At 36.4% G+C, this 16,496-nt stretch overlaps 1 protein-coding gene across 12 annotated transcripts in view; it reads right to left on the bottom strand.

Moving 5' to 3' along the window:
- The window catches only part of DYNC1I1 (dynein cytoplasmic 1 intermediate chain 1), a 495,519-nt gene that overhangs the window by 417,152 nt on the left and 61,871 nt on the right, over positions 1-16,496 (bottom strand). For 11 of the 12 annotated variants that reach the window (XR_008617419.1, XM_055084998.1, XM_055085008.1 and 8 more), the window contains exon 1: positions 16,242-16,455. The exons of the other annotated variant lie outside the window; for it this stretch is intronic. The gene's annotated coding sequence lies outside the window, so the exon portion shown is untranslated. Of the gene's footprint in view, positions 1-16,241; positions 16,456-16,496 lie in introns of those variants that run through there. 12 annotated transcript variants of the gene reach the window in all.

The following is a 16,496-nucleotide window of genomic DNA, read 5'->3' as shown; positions in this document are numbered from 1 at the left end:
AGCTCATAGCAGCAGCTTAGTGCTCTAGTCTTCTGTTTCCACTACATTTCTGGAACCTAGGGACTTCATTTCTTTCTTTGAGTCAACTATCCAACATGTCTAGGATTTTTCAGGTCTTCTAGTGTTGTCTTATTGCCAGAAGCAGAAGTCTCTCACACCCAGCTTTTTCCTTTCATTTATGTGATCTAAACAAGTCATCTGAATTTACATTCCTTTCCTATTAAAAAAGGATGATGTACACAAGTATAATTTTCATTCATCTCATACAGTAATTCTGAGAAAGAGCAATTAGAGATAGCAATATGTTGCCAATTAAAAATGTTAAATATAGCAAAAGCAAATAGAGATTCTCTAATAATGCATTTTAATTATAATGCATTGATATTAAACTTTTTATTTGAAGATATTAAAGTATATTATAACTACATTATAATTCCTTGAAGAGACCATGAATGTTTCCAACCCAGCAATCACAGAACAATAAAGGACGATTTGAGATTTGATTGTAAATTTAGTATCATTGACTCCCTTTTTAAAGATTATAGGTACAATTTCTAGAATGCTATCCTATTGCTGCAGAGAAGGGCATTTTTCTCAGGACATGAGTTGAACAATTATAGTGGTTTATTTCAAAGAGGACTCCTACAGGGCGAACAGTTCTGGGAAAAGTGAGGAGTTAAATATAAAAATGATCTTGGTGGGAGGCAGTATAAACATTGGGAATTGGGGGCCTTGGAGTCTATAGTCTTGCTATATCCCAATGACTCTGGGACAGATCATATTCTCCTGTGCCTTCATTTTTTTCCTCTAGAAATAAAGAAAAACAAGATTCATTGAAAAAATTATTTGTTATTAACCATGAGGTCAAACCTAGCATGGTTAGTACCTGGAGAGGAAGGAGAGTGGGGAAACTGAGCTGGCCTTCTTCATGATTTACAAAGGCAGAGTCCGTCTGGGAGTTTAGATCCATGGTTAGGTTAATAAGAACAGGGCTAATATCATGGAATCAAACTGGCTTCTACGGTATCCTCCAGAACAGGAGTTAGTTCAAACGCAAGCCAGACCTTCCTTTGGAAACAAGTAAGGCTCAACATTAAGGACTGGTTCACAAAACTGCCTGGGAAAGGAGCTGATACTAAATAGTAGTGCCAGCTTATGAAATCCCTCAGGCATTCTCCCTGCTGGTTTTTAAGGGAGAATGCTCCATTCTAAATACCTAGGGATGATATTCAGTCAATTATAAGGCCATATCAGTTGCTAAAATATAGAGACTTCTACACTAGTTGGTAAAAAGCAACTGTCCTGAGTGTCCAGAGTTCCCTGGTCACTTAGGCCCATTTTAGTTTCCCTGCACCTTGCAATCCACATCTCTCTCTGCAATAGATTTGCTCCTGGCACAGCAGCCCCAGAGTCCTACACAAGCACTAGAGCCAGAGTCTGCTCTGATAAGATGGTGCTGTATTGTTGATAAAATGTTTTGCTTGTTGTCCTAGCCTAAGCCTGTAGGCCTGAATTGCACCAGAGCCTCCAGGTGCCAATCTTTAGTGCTTCCAATGTATGTATCTTAACAATCTGACTTTATGGGCATTCCAGATTTTTGGCTTAACAGGTCTGTTTGACTTCCTATCTTCCAGACCATTACTGTTACATGTTCTCAATACCAGTGGATCCTAGAGTTTTAGATTTGACAGGTTAAATAAACAAATATCAATGTTTAAATATTTTGCAGACTGATATAATCTTATCCACTTGTTATTTTGCCAAGTAAGACCATTAATTAAAAAAAAATCATCTTCTGCTACTATTATGCTATGTAAGAAAGAGCAGGACACAAATTCAGAATAAACCCCCCTAAAGAATTTATCCTATGAAAAAGTCACTATATTGTCTTTCTCTTTCTCATTTTACCAAAGACTAGTGATAAATTAACCATGGACGGGTAGTGACCAGTGATATTTGCAAGCCTGCACTGTACTCCCTATACTAATGTTTCCAAGCTTAGCCCTAATGCAGCTCACCTGATTCACTTGTTTTACTTGCTCCAGTTTGGCCTGGTGTTCCAGACCCTGGACTGCACCCTGATTCTAAAAACTGAAGTATAAAATGAAGACAGTCTTAGCATTGGTTAAGTCCTATCACTTCTTCCCACACTGCTGGGGATGAACAGGAGCCCTACAATTCTAACATTTAATCTGGTTCTCTTTCCTGAGGCTGGATGGAGTCCAATATTTTACAGCTTGTCCTTTTCTCCTTTCCATACAACACACTGGCATTGTATATTTATTTACATGTGTATTATCCAGTAATATTGGCGCTTTCCTGGTAACATGAATTACTTCATTAACACTATGCAAATTTGTAGTCAGGGCTTGATACCAGGCAAAATAGTCAATACCTATCCTATAGAAAATAGTTCTCTGGCTTTGAATAAAGAGTACCTATAAGGACCTTTCATCTATATACCCAACAACATCAAAGAATGAGTGCTTCAAATGCATATTATAAAACTACAGAAAAAGAGTTTTATCTGACACTTGATAATTTTACTAAACTATGTGTGGAGGAAAGAAAAGGCTTCAGTAGCAAAACAGAAAGACATAATTGATTACACTATTAGGAAGCTGTTACAACATGAAACAAACATCAGAGAGCGTAAGAAGACTCAGCTAATAATGTATTTCTGACATCAATAAAATTAGTTGTTTTTCATCAGTGTTGTGAAATTTCTGATTAGTTTTAGCCTTGCATATTATTCTATTATGGCATGATGATTCTCATTATGTTTCCCTAAGCCCTATCAACAGATAGAGTCTAGACTCTCTCTCTATATTTAGTCAAAATAGTCAGGCTTCATCTGTTTTCAGAACAGTTAATGTATTTGGCTCATTACTCTGAAAACACTGAGTACAATTTAGCTCCCTAAAAATGCATCCAGCATTAGCTTATGTAAGGAGTATTAAGGTCCACTGTGTGATGATTTTATTCTTTTCCTATGGCAGTGAGTCAGGAAATAATAGCTATTATTTTCGATCACTTATAATGTACCAGACACCATGTTCACCTTTTATATGCATTATTCATTTAGTTCTCACAACAACAAATTATTATTCCCATTGTACACATTTAGAAGCTCACCTAGAGTCATGCATTTAGGAAGTGGCAGATGCAGGACAGTCTGATTTCAAAGCCTGAAGTCTTAACCACCATATTATAAAAAGTACTTGATTCCATAGACTCAAACTTTATGTCTGATGTTTGTATAGACCACATACAGTTATGTCCTCAAAGAGATGGAACCTAGTGTTTCCAACCCTGACATAAGGCTACTTTGGACATGAAGATGGCATTCATTTTAATTTATTTCTCCAGGAGGGTTATTCCCGTGATCAACATCTTTGAATGAATTTTCACTGATCTTGGATAAAAATTCCAGCATCTGTGAGTTCCTGGACACTTGGTCTCTCCTCCATTCCAGGCTCCTTTACTTACTGGGTTCAACTACTCTGGCCTTTCACGGTCCCTCCAACACTCCACACTGTTTCCTTTCTCAGGGCTTTCTCCCATCTTCCCTTTGACTCAGACATTCTCTCTGCTCCTACTCATACCTCCAGCCTCAGTTAAATGTCATTTCCAAAGAAGCCCTTCTGGACTCTACAGATTACATCAGGTTCTCCTGTACTGTTTTCCCATAAGACCCTTTATAGTCATCACCACAGATTATAAATGTATCCTTAATTTTGTGATTATTACTTTTTCATTATTTTCTTTTATTTTTTTCTAGTTTTATTGAGATATAATTGGCACATATCACTGTATAAGTTTAAGGTGTACAACGTAATGATTGTCCTACATACATCATGAAATGATGACTACAATAAGTTTAATGAACATCCATCATCTCATAGAGATACAACATTAAAGAGATAGAAAAATATTTTTTCCTTGTGATGAGAACTCTTAGGATTTACTCTCTTAACAGCTTTCACACATAATGTACAACAGTCCTAATTATGGTTATCATGTCGTATATTATATCCCTAGTACTCACTTATCTTATAACTGGAAGTTTGTACCTTTTGACTACCTTCATCTAATTTCCCCCTCTCCCACTAAAATGTAAGATTCAGTAATATCAGGGGCTTTGTTGGTCTTGCTCACCGTTATCCAGCCCCTGAATCCTGCCCCCATACTTGTTGCTAGGGATTATTGACTGAATAATCAATAATTATTAATTATTGATTGAATAAATGAATTAATAAATGAATGAAAGATTAGTGATGGATTTATGTACTTCCATTGTCTTTTTAAGCAGATACAAGCTAAGGTTAGTCTGTATCCATGGAACTGAGCAAACCTGTATGATTTCATGTGCTTGAGTCTATGCTTTTTGCTCTGGCACTAGACAACATTTTAGTTCATTCCTGGGCCATTTCTCTGAAACTGCTATGCAAGAAAACAAAAAGAAGCAGAGGACTAACTATTCTCAGGAAGTTTCTGTAGTGCTACGAGCATGATGGAAGAGGAAAGAGAGGAGACTCTGCCTTATATTTTTAGAGATGGAAACCAGAAATGTCACATTTCTTCAGTACTGACCACAATGGTTAAAGAAAACATATAAAAAGCTAATTGTTAAGATGGTGATGAAGAAGATATGCTTTTAAATTCTGAGACTAATTTCTTCATCATTGCAAATAGCCAAAATAAAGTATGTATATGTAGGATTAAATAACTATATATAGGATTATAGAATCAACAGCATTTTTCGAGAATCTGATAGGAACAAAAGGAAATTGGTGGCTTTGAGGTAATTCATTATTAATGCTGAAATCTATAAGCTCTGAACTTTTTCTATGCCTATTAAACATTAACTGTTATTTTATAGGTATAATTGGGTTGAAAAGGGGCAGAATGAAGGGAGAAATACTCTGTTCAAATCTATTTCATAATGCACACTCCCATCAAAAATTAGCTTTTTTTTATTACAAAGATAATTCATCCTCATTATAGAAATTTTAGAAACACTGAAAAATATGAACAAATCATTCAAATCCCAACAATTTCAAGAAAATCTTAGGTAACATATGCTGTATTTCTGTTCAGTCTTTTTGCTGGGTATCTTTGTAACATAGTTGCAATAAATTTGCATCATACAAGATTGATTATAGTTTTTAAAGTTTACCTTTTATGATTTATAACAGGAAATATGCCTGTAATTATAAAATATTTTGGGAAAATAGATAAAGAAAAAAGTATCACCGCATATGGCACTACCCATAGATAACTACTAATAATATTTTGGCATATGTTCTTACAATCTTTTTCTAAGGTATTTTCTTAAGTTGTTATATCATATATATTGATTTATGACAGAGTTAACACAGATATTCACAGATCCTAGAATGTTGCAAAATAATTTCTAAGGGCTAATAATTTGCTGCCTATTTCATTTCACCTGAGTCTACTAACATGGCTCAATGAATAAAGCATTCTATGGCACCATGCATTTAATTTTAAAACTCTTTTTAGTGATTTTTTTATTGATTTTATCAATATGAGTGGGCTAATACACAAGATCATGTTGTCAAATCAGACTCACTTGAAGAATGCTTATGCAGTAACAAACTTTACTAATAACTGCAGGATATGGGCAATAAAGAGGCATGGACAAAGCAGACAGAAGGCTGGGACATCAAGGGTGGCTCCATGGGTCCTTTTACCCCACATAGACATGTTCTCTCTGACCCAGAATAATAGATGAAGTTTCAGATAAGGTTTTGCAGGTTTACCTCACACAGCATGAGGAGTGCTTAAGTTATGAAATATCTTCATTTTATACTCCAGAGAGTTGCATACGTTATGTGAGATTCTTCAGGGAACCATGCATCGTAGACCTATAGACTCTAGGTTTATTTACTAAGTAATCCTTAGCAAGGACATTGTGCTAAGGCTTTCTATGTTAAGAACCCTTCCCTTTAGCAAATATTATTCGTCTATTTATCTGGAGTTCCAGCTGACAAAGAGATTAGACTGGATTAACCTGCCTTTTTCTTTCCCCTGCAGTTTCTCTCAACACCCTCAAAGAAAGTGAATGGATCTCTGACCAGCCGTTAAAACTCTTTCATTATCAGTAAGCAATAGGAAAAGAGAAAAACAGTCTCTACAGTTTAGCTCCTCATTTTCCACCCCTAATTCCTGCATAGACGTAATTTTTAGTGGGTGCATAGTCAATGGTTCTATTCGTCCAGTACCTTTTTTCCCCACCTTCGTTTTTGAAAAACTATTAGCCATTCCCCCCCCGCACCCCCAAATTGTCTCTAATCTGTTCTCTCTTTCCTATCCCAATTAAACTCCAATAAAAAGGATGTTAGAAACTCCCAGAAGATAACAGAAGAGAGAACCTAGATGACCTTGGGTATGGTGATGTTCTTTTAGTTACAACACCAAAGGTACAATCCATGACAGAGAGAATTGATAAGTTGGACTTCATTAAAATGAATGAAAAAGACACTTTTCTGCAAAAGACAATGTCAAGAAAATGAAAAGGCAATCCATAGTCTGGGAGAAAATATTTGCAAAACACATATCTGACTTATCCAAAATATATAAAGATCCCTTAAAATTCAACAATAAGAAAACAACCTGATTTTAAAATGGCAAACAACCTGAACAGAAACTTCACCAAAGAAGATATTCAGATAGCAAATAAATATATAAAAAGATGCTCCACAGCCTATGTCATGAGAGAATTGCAAATTAAAACCACAGTGAGATACTACTGCACACCTATTAGAATGGCCAAAATCCAAAACACACACAAAAAAACCCCAAAATGCTGGCTAGGATGTGGAGCAATAGAAACCTCATTTATTGCTTGTGGGAATTGACAGACACTTGGAAGACAGTTTGTCAGTTTCTTACAAAACTAAACATACTCTTACTATATGATCCAGCAATCATGCTTCTTAATATTTACCTAAATGAATTGAAAACTTACATCCACACAAAAACCTGCACATGAATGTTTATAGCAGATTTATTTGTAATTGCCAAGACATGGAAGCAACTAAGATGTCCTTCAGTAGGTGAATGGATCAATACATGCTGATACATTCAGACAACGGAATATTATTCAGCATCAAAAAGAAATGAGTTTTATGCTGTGAAAAGATATGGAAGAAACTTAAATGCATATTGCTAAGTGAAAGAAGCCAATCTGTAAAGGCTCTGTACTATATAATTCCAACTATATGACATTCTGGAAAAGAAAAAAACTATAGAGACAGTGAAAGGATCAGAGGTTACCAGGGGTTAGCAGGGAGGGAGGAATGAATAGGTATAGCACAGAGGAATTTTAGGGCAGTGAAACTATTCTGTATGATTCTATAATGGCGAATACATGTCATCATACATTTGTCAAAATCCATAGTTTACATTAGGGTTCACACCAAAAGTGACCCTAATGTAAACTATGAACTTTGAGTGGTTATGTCCATAGTTCATGTTAGGACTCACCCTTCTTGTCTTGCAGTTCTATGAGTTCTGACAAGTGCATAATGTCATGTATCTTCCATTACAGTAGTATAGTAATAGTTTCACTGCCCCCAGATCCCCTATGCTCCACCTATTTATCCCTCCTCCTCACCCCCTACCCTTGAGCCCCTGGCAATCACTGATTTTTTTTACTGTCTCTACAACTTTGCCTTCTCCTAAATATCATATTTCAGACTTACTTCCTTCACTTTGCAATAAGCATTTAAAATTCTTTCATGTCTTTTCACTACATAAAAGCTCATTTCTTTTTAACTCTGAATAATATTCCATTGTATGGAAGTACACATTTTATCTGTTCACCTACTGAAGGACATCTTGTTCACTTCCAAGTTTTGGCAATTATAGATAAAGCTGCTATAAACATTTGCATACAGGTTTTGTGTGGACATAAGTTTTCAATCCATTTAGGGAAATACCTAGGAGTGCAGTTGCTGGACTGTATGGTAAGACTATGTTTAGCTTTGCAAGAAACTGTCAAACTGTCTTCAAAGTGGCTGTATTATGTTGCATTCCCACCAGCAATATATGAGAGTTCCTGTTGCTCCACATTCTAGCCAGCCAGCATTTAGTATTTTTAGATTGGGATTTTGTCCATTCTAATAGGTATATAGTAGTATCTCATTGTTGTTTTAATTTGCAATTCCTGAATAACATATGGTGTTGAGCATCTTTTCATATGTTTATTTAGCACTTGTATATCTTCTTTGGTGAGGTTTCTATTCAGATCTTTTTAATTGTGTTGTTTGTAGTTGAGTTTAAGAGTTTGTCCATTTAGTTGTTAATAATTGTTATTGCAATTTCTATTTCTAAAAGTTATATTTGATTCTTTTAAAAATCTGCTATGCTAATTTTTTAGTTTCCTATTCCCTGCAGGTATTTGCCAACTTTTCCTTTATTTATTTAAACTTCTACGACATAATTATTGTAAATTATTTGCTAATTCTAATTTGCTGTCTTAAGTCTCTGTTTCTGCTATTTTTTTCACTTTTCCTCATGGATAATAACTTGTTTTCTTATCTGCTTTGTGATTTTAGACTGTGGGCTGCATATTATCTTTGAAACATTATTTGTGGAGAATCTTTGAGGCCTTGAATGAAGGTACCTTCTTTCAGAAAGCATTTTCATTTATACTTCTGTCAGGATCCTAGAGGCATTACTAGCCTAAGACCAATTAGATTAAAATTAAACTAAATCCACAGCTTGATATTTTTTGAACTACTTAAATGATGTGAATGCAGACTGAAAATCGGCACAAGGACCACTTTGTAAACATAACTTCTAAGGGAAAGATTTTATTCCCCTCTGGCAGATAGGTACCACCAATACAGACACTTGGGGTTATTTTGGGTGATCATGGTATATGAGTTTACCTCTTGTCACCGTTTCTACAATGATCTGGCCCTTTGGAATCTCAGTTTAATGTGGGGAGGGATCCTATTTGACTCTCCCCATTGAGCAAGCCCTGGGACTTGATGTCAAAAATCAAAGTTCAAGTTTGCAGAAACTGGCAAAGGCCCTGAAGGCAATGGCACTGAATCTCTGGGCCCCCATTTTCCTCATAGGCCTCCTAATTCTCTATTTTATTATCAGCTTTTAATGTCTTTAAGATTTTAAAAGATTATTATTGGATCCAGAATTTTCAGTTGTGGGAGTTCTTTATATTTGATATAGACCACTAGTTCAGTGAGGTACGAGTCCCAACAAATTGATCTGCCTTAGCCCCAGAAATGGAAGTCTCTCTCATGCCTTCTGTATCCTCTAGCTCTCCTTTCACCCTGCAAAGTTGTTATTATCCAGGTTTCTGTCTTTGGCATTCTTTTCTATTTGTATGTTTCCTCCCTTGGTTTGGTGACGTCCATTGGTATGGGCTGAATTTTCTTCTTCCATGTTACATTCCTGACTTCCACTCTGAGTTAGACCTTTCCATGTGGATGTATTTGCCTGCACCTCTATCTTTTCTATTCTGAAAAGAAGTCAGAATCTTTTCTCAGGAACCAGTTCCTCCTTCTGCCATAGTCATCTGTGAAACAGCACTATTTTCCCATGCATCATTCTCAATATGTAAAATCACAGTTGATTTTTGTCCATTCTGTGTAACCAGTGCCTGACAGTTCTTTCACAGGATTGACATTTCCCAACTTAGTTGACTCTCATCTGAGCCATTACTACCTTTCTCCTGGGCTCCCGCTCTGTGATCTTCCACCTCTGGTCCATTCTGGGCATTGCCTCCATTATTTAATGGACTTTATAAGAATCCTTCCATGAGTTTACATTTCTCAATAGAAAAAGCCCAGCCTCCTTAACCAGTTGTTGTGTAAGCCCCACATGAACTTCCTCTAGGCTTTCTTTTCAGGCTTGTTTCTCACTCTACACAGGTATCAGGCCAACTCAACAACTTGCCAGTCTATGACACATTGTATACTTTTCTACTTCTATACTCTTGTACATCCCATTGATGTTCTGGAACAGAGCCCTCACTGTACCTCTCTTGAAATCTAATAATGCCAAGCCAAATTCTAAATGTCACTACATCCAAAAAAACTTCCCTCTTCACGCTAGCCTTTTTTCCCTGATACTCATGTAATCTCTTATATATCAGATTGAACCATATGAGATTGAGGTTTTTTGTTTTTTTTTTTTTTGCGGTACGCGGGTCTCTCACTGTTGTGGCCTCTCCCGTTGCGGAGCACAGGCTCCGGACGCGCAGGCTCAGCGGCCATGGCTCACGGGCCTAGCCGCTCCGCGGCATGTGGGATCTTCCCGGACCGGGGCACGAACCCGTGTCCCCTGCATCGGCAGGCGGACTCTCAATCACTGCGCCACCAGGAAAGCCCAAGATTGAGGTTTTTATAGGTCAAAAGTGGTTGTATGTTGGCAATTTCATGTGAGTCAAACAGAAACCTAGTTCAGGGCTTTGCATAAAATTAGCATGTGTCTAATAAATATTCACTTAAACGAGTGAGTGAACATTTTGACAAAAATAAGAAATATAGTCAACAGTGAAAGAAGATAAGTCTAGCTGAGAGTAAGAAGAATTAAAAATTTTATGCTTTTAAATGTATGAAGAATTGTCAGTGTATACGCATACACACACACATACACACAGAGTAAATGAAATTTCTCAAAGAAATCAGAAATTACTACAACTAGAATTCAGAGAAGAATAAGGATAATAAAAGTATCAGAGTTACCAATCTTTGCAGCTCATATTCATTTCATGAGGCTGGATGGAAACTGATAACCTAAGTATAAACAAATCTACTTTGAACTAATTGAATGCAAGGGACTCCTTAAGAATAAACTGTTATTATTGCAACTATACTATTGAAATCATCATGTGGTAATTGGAAAATAAAATCAGGAATTGCAATTTACCTTAAAAATTAAAGAAAATTCATTTAAGAGCTCTCTTGGCATTTCACTTCTTGTTGCTAAGAATCTACTTTTAAAAGCCAAATTAACCAGATTGTCCATTAATATTGATCACATTAGCTAGATAATTGCCAAATCTCCATCTTACTTATGCTGTGTAAATGCAGCATAATGTGAAAGTAAGGACAATGTATCTTGATTTATACAATACCCTTTCCACATAAACTTCTTTTACAATTTTAAAGCAACCCTCTCTGCCATGTCCCTAGCAGTTGGCACTGCTTTATATTACATACGCATGGGGCATAGCCATTAGCAAAGACTTCACTGATGTCATAAAAGCAGTGCCTCTGCTTTGCCCTCTCACGTAAGGAAGGACAGATTTCACAGATAAATATGAATGGGATTGCCTTAGTAGTACCTATAATGAAGACTAAACTGGAAGGCAGAATCCTCCTCCTTTTACTGAATTGGCTACTTCAGCTGGCAGAGCTGTCCTTAGGGCTGAGGCATTTTTTATCACTGGGGAAACAAAGAATGTACTTTGGGCTCAGTGCTAATCTTCTGCAACTCTCCCTCTTAAAATAAAATGAGTACATTTTGTACCACCTGCAGAACAGGAGTAATTAAACAATAACTGAAACAGGTGATAACAACTTTGATACTTTAGTCAATGAACTGATATATATCCAACTAGAAAATCAGGAATTTTACCTTTTGACAGAATATTTTAAAAAATTATGGTGATGTTTTTATTTTTGTGTGATATTGTGTTTACTTTGCTTTTAATTTGCTCAGGATTGTACCATTGGTGGAGAAAGGCTATTTCAAATCAGAACTCTCTGATGTATAGTTAATGACCATCCAGAATGTTCACAGTGTTGTATAAACTTTTAGAGCATGTCTGCTGGGAAATATAAAAACAGAAACACAGAATCAAAGGCCTGAGTTTGATTCACCATTACTACTAATGAGGTATATAATCTTGAGCAAGGTTTTTAACCTATTTTTTAAACTTATCTCCCTTTCTATAAGCTTAAAATGAGACCATGCTCCTCCCACTTTATTAAGAGGTGTTAGGGACTAAAGTATATTTCATAAAAAACTCTTTATAGGGTGCGATATAGCTTGCATACATAAGGCATTACTGCTGTTAATTTCTCTCCTAGAAAGATAAAAATGTAGTGAGAACAAAGAATAGTTTGGGAACTATCAGTGTTATGCATCACTTACTAACAGGTTAGTTTTATTTCCCAAATTACTTTCTTCTGTTGTTCTGCTACTACATTATTCAGACCACTAAGGGAAGATGGTACATCCTGTGAACAGAATTATGTATGGCCTGTTCTGTAATGCAAGTGGGAGCTCTGTTCTCTGACGGCAGCATAATAATCTCCCATTATAGCAGGCGCTATATAAATCATCCTACAGACAGAAGACAGGGCTGGATCCTCAGGTCATCTGTGAACAGTGACACTCTTTATAACAAGGTTACACCACTCTGTTCTAGGCATGACGGAGGTGGCTCCAGCATACATGGCACTACATTTCCACTAGACAGTTAGATATACCGATCAATAAAAGGAGATCTATTTCTATTCCATGGAGCAGCTTTTAAAGGGGGTACAATGACGAAGATACACATTGAACAAAATATCAGACTGAGCACAGACGATACCAATCAAACTAACAATAAAATAATATCCAACACTTGTATGGCACTTTTTGATAAAAAAAGAGCCTTCTTGTGAATAATTTTATTTGATTTTCACAACAACCTCATGGGGTAGGTAAGCAAGTTAAATGTACTGTCATTTTTACAGATATTTAGAGGGGTTAAGTGACTTGCTCAAGCTCACAGAAATTGCCTGATTCCTACTATAGTTCTCTTTCTAATATTTCTGATTATGCAAAAGGCAGACAAAAAACATTCCACTGATTATGTTGCTTTATTAACATTTTGTGTCACTTTTTCAAATGGAGTTTGTGACTAGGTGAAGGTAATGAGAAGTGAAAGGACAGACAAAGAAGAAAATGCTAAAATAGTGTTCTTCAAACTGCATAACATTGTAACGCATTGTGTTCACACATTTGGTTTTGAAGAGTCATCTAAGATCAATGTGTGGTATGGACTGGATATTTTTCCTGTAATTAAAATTAATTAAATTAATTTAATTTTGATAATTTTATTGTAACCTTTGTGTAGGCACCTTAAGAGACATTGAAATAAAAATGATCAATTGCTTGTTTTTAATGATTTCTCAATCTGGATACCTACTACCACTTTGCCATATATCCCTCCAGATATCAGATACTCATGCTATTTTCCATGCCACTCCCACCAAATAAATAAATGATAAATATTTGCATGCATGTGTTAAGAATTTACAATTGGTCAGATAATTTTCTAGGTTCTTTCACAAAAATTACCTCTTCCATGGCTTGAGGGCTTGAACATTTTGGGAAACAGTGGTTTGAAAGTGTTGAATGGAGGAAAAGTCGATGAATGAAGATAATAAAATACATAGCTCTGGGACTTCTACAACTAGACTAGGGGGGTAGGTGTATGACAGTTTTTTCCTGAGTCTCTGCTATTTAGACACCTGGCATGGGATAGGTGCTTGGTAATATTTGCTGAAGTTTTGTTAGATGGATGGATAAATTAAAGATGATACACTCCAGTTGTAAACTTCCTATAGAAACTTTATTTTAAATTTCTCTTGCAATTTTGAGCCCCAAAATGGGCCCTGCCGACCCTTCTTGGGCAAAATCATCAAAAATTAATATTGTTTTTCACTCACCGTTTATTTACCTTCCTGTCTCTTTGACCCACACAAAGCACTAAAGAGCAAGTAGCATTTATTAATTTCAGTGCAGTTTTATATAATATCCTTATGACATATGAAGGGCAGACTTTATAATCAATACCTTTTCAAAGACTTGTAAACTAATGCTCAGAGAAAGTAGTGCAGCCAAGAATTTGGTCCAAGTCGTCTGAATACACACCCTGTATCATTCCTATCAGATACTTCTTTGCTATCTCAGGATCCTAGGATCTGTCAGTTATCTATCAATTAACCCTCTACTAGTTATATGATAACTAACAATAGGTGTTCAGACTTATGCTTCCCAGAGACACTTAAAAATCTGGAAAATGGTAATATTTTAAAAAATACTTCAGGATCCAAAGGAATGAAATTATAAAGGTCAAAGGACAAATTGGAGAGGTTGATATGTTTAGCCAGGAAATCCTACCCAATGCTCTTGTTAAGGCACATTCTCAAAAGTACTTTACTGATTAATTTTGCATTTATGCACATAGGGAGGAAGGGCAACAAAAGCAAAACAAAGCAAAATTTTATTTACCTCTTAATGTCACTTGCAGCTTCTAATCCTGACCCTACAGAGATATCCTTCATAATATTCTCAATAAAACACGTAATTCAGAGGGACCTCATAAAACAAAATTATATTTCTTCAGTTAATCAGCTTGTTTGTAAGCATATTATAATTTGAACTAAGGTTTTGTCTGGAAAACATGATCTCTTCCAAATTTCAGCATTTTCTGTGTCTTTTGAGTATTGCTCATAATGGCCACTGGGAAAAGGTTTGAACTTATTTTTGTTTATTTTGTTTCTTGTCTACTAGCTTCTCCCCGTCATTACATTTTTCTTTACCTCAGTCAAGGCCACCTTGACTTTAAACTTGAATTTGGACTATGAAATCCTCAGGCAGCACTAGGTGTTGTACTAGTTAATGAATAAATATTTATTTAGTGCAGAAGTTGTTTGCATTAAAAAAGGAAGAGGTAAGAAATTGGCAGATTTGAAAAGTGTGTTTCAACCAGTAATATAAGATATGTTTAGAGATGATTTCCTGGGTTTTCAGTCATCTCTTTTAACTGCTGATGTTGAATTTTTAACTGGGTGATGTAACTAGTTAGTTGACAAAAATGGCGTAACAAATTAGTTGAGAAAACCAAACATCTTAGTGGATATTAATATGTACTATATTTTTCCCAGAATCTCAGTTTCACAGAGATCAAGCAAAGCAGCCTGAGTATTTCCTATGGCTGTGCAAACCACTCTGTGAGTATGAACTAAATATCCAATTCAATCTAAAACACACACACACACATATACAGAGCAATGAAGTGATGAGTTAAGATTTTCTTGAATCTTATTTGTAACAAAATAAATTTCTCTTCCTATTTCTCTTTCTTCTTCAAGGGTCTATGGATGTAATTCAGGGGTCCATGAACTTGGATGGGAAAAAAGTTATATTATTCTTTTCATTAACTTCTAACTGAAATTTAGCATTTTCATCAATTTTGAATGTAGGTAACAAATCTATTTCTTTTTCACCAATAGAAATCATAGTTATTTTCATATTATATTAACTTTTGGCAGGTATCTTATAATATTGTTTGCATTCTTTTCTACCTCAAAACCACAGAAGTTATTAGAACTGTCACAAGATCTTGCTATTTAAAATATTTATTTTAAAAATACATACATTACTATACTACAAATGTGGTTTTTAATATTTTAATAGCAGTATTTTAATATAGTTGGCTTTCTTTGTAATCCTAGGTATCTTACTCTATGTTTTTAAATATATTTTCCTGATTTAGGAGCCTGTCTCATACTGCCAAAGGGTCCATAGTACAAAGTAGGTTAATAACTCTTGTTCCACGTGCTGCATTATAGGTCAGACAGAAGATAACAGCTCCAAAGCACACATTTACAGAAATTTAGTAATGTAGACACAAAAGGGCCTCTTTGTTGTGGTGGTGAAATAAATTAATTTAAAATAGAGGCAGCAGAGGAGATTGGTTCAAGGTGGTGGAGTAGAAGGATGTGCGCTCACTCCCTCCTGCGAGAGCACTGGCACCACAACTAACTGCTGAACAACCATCGACAGGAAGACACTGGAACTCACCAAAAAAGATACCCCACATCCAAAGGCAAAGGAGAAGCCAAAATGAGATGGTAGGAGGAGCGCAATCACAATAAAATCGAATCCCATAACTGCTGGGTGGGTGACTCACAAACTGGAGAACACTTATACCACAAAAGTCCACCCACTGGAGTAAAGGTTCTGAGGCCCACGTCAGGCTTCCTAACCTGGGAGTCCGGCAACGGGAGGAGGAATTCCTAGAGAAACAGACTTTGAAGGCTACTGGGATTTGATTGCAGGACTTCAACAGGACTGGGGGAAACAGAGACTCTACTCTTGGAGGGCACGCACAAAGTAGTGTGCGCATCAGCAACCAGGGGAAGGAGCAGTGACACCATAAGAGACTGAACCAGACCTACCTGTTAGTGTTGGAGGGTCTCCTGCAGAGGCGGGGGTGGCTGTGGCTCAGCACAGGGACAAGGACACTGGCAGCAGAAGTTCTGGGAAGTACTCCTTGGCGTGAGCCCTCCCAGAGTCCACCATTAGCCCCACCAAAGAGCCTGCAGGCTGCAGTGCTGGGTTGCCTCAGGCCAAACAACCAACAGGGAGGGAACTCAGCCCCATGCAAGAGCAGACAAGCAGATTAAAGTTTTACTGAGCTCTGCCCACCAGAG

Source organism: Physeter macrocephalus, chromosome 5 (genome assembly GCF_002837175.3).
Source record: "Physeter macrocephalus isolate SW-GA chromosome 5, ASM283717v5, whole genome shotgun sequence".
Lineage (NCBI taxonomy): Eukaryota > Metazoa > Chordata > Mammalia > Artiodactyla > Physeteridae > Physeter > Physeter macrocephalus.
The sequence above is the reverse complement of the archived record's forward strand: the minus strand, read 5'-3'. Positions and strand labels throughout refer to the sequence as shown.